The sequence below is a fragment of the Manis javanica genome, chromosome 4, assembly GCF_040802235.1.
Source record: "Manis javanica isolate MJ-LG chromosome 4, MJ_LKY, whole genome shotgun sequence".
Classification (NCBI taxonomy): Eukaryota; Metazoa; Chordata; class Mammalia; order Pholidota; family Manidae; genus Manis; species Manis javanica.
Window position 1 is genome coordinate 117,665,083 of NC_133159.1, and position 10,846 is coordinate 117,675,928.

Genomic DNA, 10,846 nt, shown 5'->3' on the forward strand with positions numbered 1-10,846 from the left:
AGAACCATTCATGTTGTGTATCAATTTCTTTTTTATTGCTGTGTAATATTTAATTTATGAATACATCACGTTTTATTCTGCTGATGGGCATTTGGGTTATTTCCAATTTGGGGGCAATTATTAAGAAAGTGCTGTTTACATTTATATTTGTGTACACATCTTTTTGTGAACTCATTTCATACATGTGGAATGGCTGAATCATAGATAAGCAGTATGTTTCTGTAAGAACTGCTAAGCATTTTTCCAAAGTGGCTGCACAGTCTAAGACTTCACTGTATGAGAGTCACAGTTGTTCCACATCCTCACAACACTTTGTATTATCAGTCTTTTCAAATTTAGCCCTTTCTGGTGGGTGTTCAATGCTATCTCCTATTTTTGTGCATGTCCTCCAAGTGTAGTGATGAGTACCTTTTCATGTGCTTATTGGTCATTTGTACTTCCATTGTAAAGTGCCTGTTGATGGACACTCCTCTTAAAGTCCATTTTAAAATTGTTTGATGTGGACAGGGTGGAGCCAAGATGGCAGCGTGAGCAGAGCAGTGGAAATCTCCTCCCAAAAACACATAGAGCTATGAAAATATAACAAAGAAAAATCTTCCTAAAATAGAGCACAGGACACAGGACAACATCCAGACCACATCCACACCTGCAAGAACCCAGCGCCTTGTGAAGGGGGTAAGATACAAGCCACTGCCCGGCGGGACCCGAGCGCCCCTCCCCCCGGCTCCCGGCAGGTGGAAAGAAACCGGAGCGGGTTTTTTTTTTTTTTTCTTTGGCAAGTGCTTTTTGGAAGCCTTAAAGGGACAGGGACCCCGTTGCTAGGGAGGCAGGGTGGTGGGACCGGTGAGCGGGTGCCTGGGACCGGCACTTGAGGATGGAGGAAATCGCGCGTTTTCCCCCCCCTTTTTTTTTCTTTTTTTGGCGTGTGCTTTTTGGAAGCCTTAAAGGGACAGGGACCCTGGTGCTAGGGAGGCAGGGTGGCAGGACTGGTGAGCGGGTGCCTGGGACTGGCGCCTGAGGACAAAGAATATCCCGCGTTTTTCCCTGCGGGACTGGTGGGCGGGTGCCTGAGACCGGCACTAGAGGACGGAGGAAATCGCGCATTTTTCCCCTTTTTTTTCCTCTTTTTGGCGAGTGCTTTTTGGAAGCCTTAAAGGGACAGGGACCCCGGTGCTAGGGAGGCAGGGTGGTGGGACTGGTGAGAAGGTGCCTGGGTCCAGCGCCTGAGGACAAAGAATATCCCGCGTTTTTCCCTGCGGGACCGGTGGGCGGGTGCCTAAGACCGGCACCTGAGGACGGAGGAAATCGCGCGTTTTTCCCCCTTTTTTTTTTTCTCTTTTTGGCGAGTGCTTTTTGGAAGCCTTAAAGGGACAGGGACCCTGGTGCTAGGGAGGCAGGGCGGCGGGACTGGTGAGCAGGTGCCTGGGACCGGCGCCTGAGGACAAAGAATATCACGCGTTTTTCCCTGCTGGACCAGTGGGCGGGTGCTTTTTGGAAGCCTTGAAGGGACAGGTACCCCGGTGCTAGGGAGGCAGGGCAGCAGGACCAGTGAGGGGGTGCCTGGGACCCGGTGCCTGAGGACAAAAAAAAAAAAAAAAAATTAAGTGTTTTTTCCTTTTTTTTTTTTTTTTTTCCTATTCCCTCTCTAATTGTTGCTGTTGTTGTTTTGGTTTGGAGAGTGCTTTTTGGAAGTCTTAAAGGGGCAGGACAGGTCACTTAGACCAGAGGCAGGGAATCTGGGGATCTCTGGGCACTCTAACCCCCTGGGCAGCAGGGAGCACAGAGGCCCCTTACAGAGATAAATAGCCTCCCAGCCGCTCCCCCTCCAACGGGGGCTCCACCATTTTGGTGTGAACTCACCAAATGCCACGCCCACAGCAACAGCGGAGATAAACCCCATAGCAACCGGGCAGGAAGCAGAAGCCCGGTCTGCACACAGCTGCCCAGCACAAGCCACTAGAGGTCACTATTCTCCCAGGAGAGGAAGGCCACAAACCAACAAGAAGGAAAGCTCTCCCAGCTGTCACTCGTACCAGCTCTGCAAACTATCTCTATCACCATGAAAATGCAAAACTACAGGCAGACAAAGATCACAGAAACAACACCTGAGAAGGAGACAGACCTAACCAGTCCTCCTGAAAAAGAATTCAAAATAAAAATCATGAACATGCTGACAGAGATGCAGAGAAAAATGCAAGAGCAATGGGATGAGATGCAGAGAAAAATGCAAGAGCAGTGGGATGAAGTCAGGAAGGAGATCACAGATGTCAGGAAGGAGATCACAGAAGTGAAACAATCCCTGGAAGGATTTATAAGCAGAATGGATAAGATGCAAGAGGCCATTGAAGGAATAGAAGCCAGAGAACAGGAACATATAGAAGCTGACATAGAGAGAGATAAAAGGATCTCCAGGAATGAAACAACGCAAAGAGAACTATGTGACCAAGCCAGAAGGAATAATATTCGTATTATAGGGATACCAGAAGAAGAAGAAAGAGGAAAAGGGATAGAAAGTCTCTTTGAAGAAATAATTGCTGAAAACTTCCCCAAACTGGGGGAGGAAATAATCGAACAGACCATGGAATTACACAGAACCCCCAACAGAAAGGATCCAAGGAGGACAACACCAAGACACATAGTAATTAAAATGGCAAGGATCAAGGACAAGGAAAGAATTTTAAAGGCAGCTAGAGAGAAAAAGGTCACCTATAAAGGAAAACCCATCAGGCTAACATCAGACTTCTCGACAGAAACCCTACAGGCCAGAAGAGAATGGCATGATATACTTAATGCAATGAAACAGAAGGGCCTTGAACCAAGGATACTGTATCCAGCACAACTATCATTTAAATATGATGGCGGGATTAAACGATTCCCAGACAAGCAAAACCTGAGGGAATTTGCTTCCCACAAACCACCTCTACAGGGCATCCTACAGGGACTGCTCTAGATGGGAGCACCCCTAAAAAGAGCACAGAACAAAACACACAACATATGAAGAATGGAGGAGGAGGAATAAGAAGGGAGAGAAGAAAAGAATCTCCAGACAGTGTATATAACAGCTCAATAAGCAAGCTAAGTTAGGCAGTAAGATACTAAAGAAGCTAACCTTGAGCCTTTGGTAACCACGAATCTAAAGCCTGCAATGGCAATAAGTACATATCTCTCAATAGTCACCCTAAATGTAAATGGACTTAATGCACCAATCAAAAGACACAGAGTAATAGAATGGATAAAAAAGCAAGACCCATCTATATGCTGCTTACAAGAAACACACCTTAAACCCAAAGATAAGCATAGACTAAAAGTCAAGGGATGGAAAAACATATTTCAGGCAAACAACAGTGAGAAGAAAGCAGGGGTTGCAGTACTAATATCAGACAAAATAGACTTCAAAACAAGGAAAGTAACAAGAGATAAAGAAGGATACTACATAATGATAAAGGGCTCAGTCCAACAAGAGGATATAACCATTCTAAATATATATGCACCCAATACAGGAGCACCAGCATATGTGAAGCAAATAATAACAGAACTAAAGAGGGAAATAGACTGCAATGCATTCATTTTAGGAGACTTCAACACACCACTCACCCTGAAGGATAGATCCACCGGGCAGAAAATAAGTAAGGACACAGAGGCACTGAACAACACCCTAGAACAGATGGACCTAATAGACATCTATAGAACTCTACATCCAAAAGCAACAGGATATACATTCTTCTCAAGTGCACATGGAACATTCTCAAGAATAGACCACATACTAGCTCACAAAAAGAGCCTCAGTAAACTCCAAAAGATTGAAATTCTACCAACCAATTTTTCAGACCACAAAGGTATAAAAGTAGAAATAAATTCTACAAAGAAAACAAAAAGGCTCACAAACACATGGAGGCTTAACAACATGCTACTAAATAATCAATGGATCAATGAACAAATCAAAATAGAGATCAAGGAATATATAGAAACAAATGACAACAACAACACTAAGCCCCAACTTCTGTGGGACGCAGTGGAAGCAGTCTTAAGAGGAAAGTATATAGCAATCCAGGCACACTTGAAGAAGGAAGAACAATCCCAAATGAATAGTCTAACATCACAATTATCGAAACTGGAAAAAGAAGAACAAATGAGGCCTAAAGTAGCAGAAGGAGGGACATAATAAAGATCAGAGAAGAAATAAACAAAATTGAGAAGAATAAAACAATAGCAAAAATCAACGAAACCAAGAGCTGGTTCTTTGAGAAAATAAACAAAATAGATAAGCCTCTGGCCCAACTTATTAAGAGAAAAAGAGAGTCAACACAAATCAACATAATCAGAAATGAGAATGGAAAAAATCATGACAGACTCCACAGAAATACAAAGAATTATTAAAGACTACTATGAAAACCTATATGCCAACAAGCTGGAAAACCTAGAAGAAATGGACAACTTCCTAGAAAAATACAACCTCCCAAGACTGACCAAGGAAGAAACACAAAAGTTAAACAAACCAATTACGAGCAAAGAAATTGAAACAGTAATCAAAAACTACCCAAGAACAAAACCCCGGGGCCGGACGGATTTACCTTGGAATTTTATCAGACACACAGAGAAGACATAATACCTATTCTCCTTAAAGTGTTCCAAAAAATAGAAGAAGAGGGAATACTCCCAAACTCATTCTATGAAGCCAACATCACCCTAATACCAAAACCAGGCAAAGACCCCACCAAAAAAGAAAATTACAGACCAATATCCCTGATGAATGTAGCTGCAAAAATACTCAATAAAATATTAGCAAACAGAATTCAACAGTATATCAAAAGGATCATACACCATGACCAAGTGGGATTCATCCCAGGGATGCAAGGATGGTACAACATTCGAAAATCCATCAACATCATCCACCACATCAACAAAAAGAAAGACAAAAACCACATGATCATCTCCATAGATGCTGAAAAAGCGTTTGACAAAATTCAACATCCATTCATGATAAAAACTCTCAGCAAAATGGGAATAGAGGGCAAGTACCTCAACATAATAAAGGCCATATATGATAAACCCACAGCCAGCATTATACTGAACAGTGAGAAGCTGAAAGCATTTCCTCTGAGATCGGGAACCAGACAGGGGTGCCCCCTCTCCCCACTGTTATTTAACATAGTACTGGAGGTCCTAGCCACGGCAATCAGACAAAACAAAGAAATACAAGGAATCCAGATTGGTAAAGAAGAAGTTAAACTGTCACTACTTGCAGATGATATGATACTGTACATAAAAAACCCTAAAGACTCCACTCCAAAACTACTAGAACTGATATCGGAATACAGCAAAGTTGCAGGATACAAAATTAACACACAGAAATCTGTAGCTTTCCTATACACTAACAGTGAATCAATAGAAAGAGAAATCAGGAAAACAATTCCATTCACCATTGCATCAAAAAGAATAAAATACCTAGGAATAAACCTAACCAAAGAAGTGAAAGACTTATACTCTGAAAACTACAAGTCACTCTTAAGAGAAATTAAAGGGGACACTAATAAATGGAAACTCATCCCATGCTCATGGCTAGGAAGAATTAATATCGTCAAAATGGCCATCCTGCCCAAAGCAATATACAGATTTGATGCAATCCCTCTCAAATTACCAGCAACATTCTTCAATGAATTGGAACAAATAATTCAAAAATTCATATGGAAACACCAAAGACCCCAAATAGCCAAAGCAATCCTGAAAAAGAAGAATAAAGTAGGGGGGATCTCACTCCCCAACTTCAAGCTCTACTACAAAGCCATAGTAATCAAGACAATTTGGTACTGGCACAAGAACAGAGCCACAGACCAGTGGAACAGATTAGAGACTCCAGACATTAACCCAAACATATATGGTAAATTAATATTTGATAAAGGAGCCATGGACATACAATAGCAAAATGACAGTCTCGTCAACAGATGGTGCTGTCAAAACTGGACAGCTACATGTAGGAGAATGAAACTGGACCATTGTCTAACCCCATATACAAAGGTAAACTCAAAATGGATCAAAGACCTAAATGTAAGTCATGAAACCATTAAACTCTTGGAAAAAAACAAACGCAAAATCTCTTAGACATAAACATGAGTGACCTCTTATTGAACATATCTCCCCGGGCAAGGAAAACAACAGCAAAAATGAGCAAGTGGGACTACATTAAGCTGAAAAGCTTCTGTGCAGCGAAAGACACCATCAATAGAACAAAAAGGAACCCTACAGTATGGGAGAATATATTTGAAAATGACACATCCGATAAAGGCTTGACGTCCAGAATATATAAAGAGCTCACACGCCTCAACAAACAAAAAACAAATAACCCAATTAAAAAATGGGCAGAGGAACTGAACAGACAGTTCTCTAAAAAAGAAATACAGATGGCCAAGAGACACATGAAAAGATGCTCCACATCGCTAATTATCAGAGAAATGCAAATTAAAACTACAATGAGGTATCACCTCACACCAGTAAGGATAGCTGCCATCCAAAAGACAAACAACAACAAATGTTGGCGAGGCTGTGAAGAAAGGGAACCCTCCTACACTGCTGGTGGGAATGTAAATTAGTTCAACCATTGTGGAAAGCAGTATGGAGGTTCATCAAAATGCTCAAAACAGACCTACCATTTGACCCAGGAATTCCACTCCTAGGAATTTACCCTAAGAACGCAGCAATCAAGTTTGAGAAAGACAGATGCACCCCTATGTTTATCGCAGCACTATTTACAATAGCCAGGAATTGGAAACAACCTAAATGTCCATCGGTAGGTGAATGGATAAAGAAGATGTGGTACATATACACAATGGAATATTACTCAGCCATAAGAAGTGGAAAAATCCAACCATTTGCAGCAACATGGATGGAGCTGGAGAGTATTATGCTCAGTGAAATAAGCCAAGCAGAGAAAGAGAAATACCAAATGATTTCACTCATCTGAGGAGTATAAGAACAAAGGAAAAACTGAAGGAACAAAACAGCAGCAGAATTACAGAACCCAAAAATGGACTAACAGATACCAAAGGGAAAGGAACTGGGGAGGATGGGTGGGCAGGGAGGGATAAGGGGGGGGGAAGAAGAAGGGAGGTAATAAGATTAGCATGCATGGGGGGGAGGGAGAAAGGGGAGGGTGGGCTGCACAACACAGAGGGGACAAGTAGTGATTCTACAACATTTTGCTAAGCTGATGGACAGTAACCATAATGTGGTTGTTAGGGGGGACCTGATATAGGGGAGAGCATAGTAAACATAGTATTCTTCATGTAAGTGTAGATTAAAGATTTAAAAAAAAGAAAAAAGAAAGAAAGAAAGAAAGAAAAGGGGGATTACTCCTTGATAGGATAAAACTATTGGTAAATCAAAGATCAACGCATGCTTTAAATATCCTTAATGTTGATCACTTAAAGGGTGTCAGATGATCAGCTATGGAGGTACTCTTTTCTGATAATATTCCTTTCTCTTAATAAAAATAAAAAAAAAAAAAAAGCAATTACTGTGTGCTGACCTCCAATGAGTTCTGCACAGTGGTATAGAGGGCATGTCAAAGTGTGGGCAAAGGGTCTGTTTGTTTCTACGCAGAAGATCAAGGCCTAGCTTGGATACCCAGAAAATGAACTAAGATACGATATGAGGAGGAGCTTCCGGCATCAGCACTCTCTGGAGGACTTGTGCCGGGGGATGATCATCAAAAAGCCTCCACAGGGATCCGGACGATGCTGCGGTTGTGGCTGCATCCAGCCCACCGTCTCCTGGACTTGCCATAGGAATGAGGAGGGAGATGTCTAGGCTGGCATGTGCATACAGTGAGACAACGAATTTGACTGGATCTGTACTGTTGGAACTCAACCAGGAGTTGGGAGGGGTGCAAGGTGTAGCACTCCAAAATCTTATGACTATAGACTATCTATGGTTAAAAGAACATATGGGATGTGAACAGATCCCAGAAATGGGCTGCTTTAATTTGTCTGATTTCCCTCAGACGGTTCAAGTACAGTTGGACAATATCCATCATATCATAGACAAATTTTCACAAATGCCTAGGGTGCCTAAATGGTTTTCTTGGCTTCACTGGAGATGAATGGTAATTATAGATTTGCTTTGTTTATGTCACCGTATTCCTATTATGTTAATATGTGTGTGCAAATTAGTTAGTAGTTTAAAACCTATACTTACTTAAGGTACTCTACAAGAAGATATGTCAAAGAAATAATCAATCCTCCCATGTTTCCTTCCATATGCTACATCTGTAGCTTTTCTTCTTTCTTCCTAATTACAACCCTTAAATAGAATTCGTGCCTCATATCAAATTTACCGAGTATCATAATTCCTCCAGGTGGTAAAGATACCTCGAGACAAGTGCTGGGCATAGAAGCCACAGGGCATAAATCTACAAAGAAGTAAAAAGCTAACCTTTTCAAACAATATGGCTTCTCTCTCACTTACCAACTTTACATTTCCCTGTATGGCCCCAGAAGATGACTGGTTAGCCAGAGACGGGTAAGATTCCTCAAGGGAGGAACAACCTAAGACAGCACAGTCGCAGGGGGGCCATCAGGTGAGAACTTGGGGATCAACAGAGGTGAGGCTCAGAACCTCACCCCCCCTGCTTTGAGAGAAATCTTCTGCATCCGTGGATGTTTTGCTACCCTTGTCTAGCCTGGATTAATACTTGGTCCATAGGCACACACCTGATCATCTGATCATCTACATTTGCCCCCTTACAGCACTAAACTATGTTTTCTACCTTTATCTTGCATCTACCTACCACTTCAGCATTTTATTAAAAATAAAAATAATAATAATAAAGGGAGAAATGTGGGATTCACATATAAATCAAGTATAAAAATCAAACGAATATTCATATTTGACCTGATTGTTTATAGTTTATAATGAGTGATCAAAACCAAAAGTTTCTGTGATGAATGCCGTTGTACTGTTCACCATGTAAGAATTTATTCACTATGTAAGAATTCGTTCACCATGTGAGAACTTGTTCGTTATGCTTCAGAAGATTGGAGACTGACGAGAAGTAGACTTGAGATGGATTAATGATTGTACATTGAGCATTGACCCCCCCTATACTGAATTTTACTGTTGTTAACAACCATTTGATCAATAAATATGAGAGATGCCCTCTCAAAAAAATAAATAAATAAATAAATAAAGCAATTTTACCAGCAAAAAAAAAAAAAAATTGTTTGATGTGTAGGAGATCTTTATGTCTGGATGATGAATTCTTTGCTAGACATACATTTAGAATATATTGTCCTAGTTACGGCTTTCCTTTTCCTTTAATATCGTCTGGTGAGTGGAAATGTTTTGTTTCAATGGGATATTTTCCTCTGTGAAAGTTCAACTTGTGAATTTAAATTTTATGATGTGTCTTTTGTGTAATGTTTTAAAAAATCTTTACCTACCCCAAAGTCATGAAGATTTTATACTGTCTTTTCTCCGAGAAGCTATAGTTTTAGCTTTTATACTTAAGTCTATGATCCATCTCAAATTAGTTTTTGTTTATGGTATGAGGTAGAGGCCAGGTTCATTTCTTTTCCATATAGATACACAGTTGTCTGTCTCAATCCTCTGTTCTGTGCTATCGAGCTATTCATTTCTCCTAATACCAAGACCATTCTATCTCAATTAGATTTACTACTTAGTCTTGCAATCAGAGTAAGTCCTCCAGATTTGTTATTCAAGATTGTTTTGGCTCTTCTTAGTCCTATACATTTACATGTAGAATATGGAAAGCTGTTAATTTCTACAAAAAAGCCTGCTTGATACACTACACTATCAACCCTGCTCCTATGAATACCCAATTCCTCCAATTTAATGTTAATTCCGTATCTTTAATTTTCATTCTGTCACTACTACTGTTCTGAGAGTTGATCAACTAATATTTTGCTATTATTCTAGTCACTCCTTGACTGAATCAAATCAGTTTCATTCCTAGAGTCAGATTGTTCCAAGCACACACCTTTTTATTTGCCTTCGTAGGTTTTGGGTGTGCAATAGCTTTATTCAATTTTTTTCTTCACCTCAAGCAGCTTAATGGTATAATGTCTTTAAAATAAAATCCTAATTCATGTTTTTCATTTTTTAATTGAGCTAACACTTAACATATACTGAAATATTCTCACATATATGCAATCCTTCATAACTACTACCCAGTTCAAAATATAGAACATTTCTAGCATTTCAAAGGGCCCTTCCTCCCACCACACAGTCAATCGTCTTCAAGTATAACTAGTACTCTTTCTTCATCACCATGATTTGAACTTCACATAAATTCATTTGGATAATATGAACGCTCATGTGATTTCTTTTACTCAGTGTTATGTCTGTGAGTTTTATCTGTGTTGTTACACACATCTATGGTCCATTCTTTTTCATTGTTGTGTAGTATTCCACATATAGGAACATAACACATTTTATTTGTTCTTTCTATTGTTGAAGGACATTTATAGTGTTTCCAGTTTGGAGCTATTAAAATAAGGCTGGTAAAAAAATAAAACAAAATAAGGCTGGTATAATTTTTTTAAAACAATCACTTTATTTTGTTCACAATCTTATGAGACAGGAATTTGAAAAAGTCATGGCTAAACAATTCTTGCTAAGAGTCTCTTGCAATTCCACTGAGATATCCGCTGAGGCCACAGCCATCTCAAGGCTCAACCAGGCTGGATGAGTGAACCCCAAAAATGGCTCCACTCACACGGCTGGAAGTTGATGGGGCTGACAGCTTGGGAGATCAGCTGGGCTATCACCTGCTATGCTTAGCCACAGCCTCTCCTTATGGCTTGGGCTTCATTACAGTGAGTTAGCCTCAAGA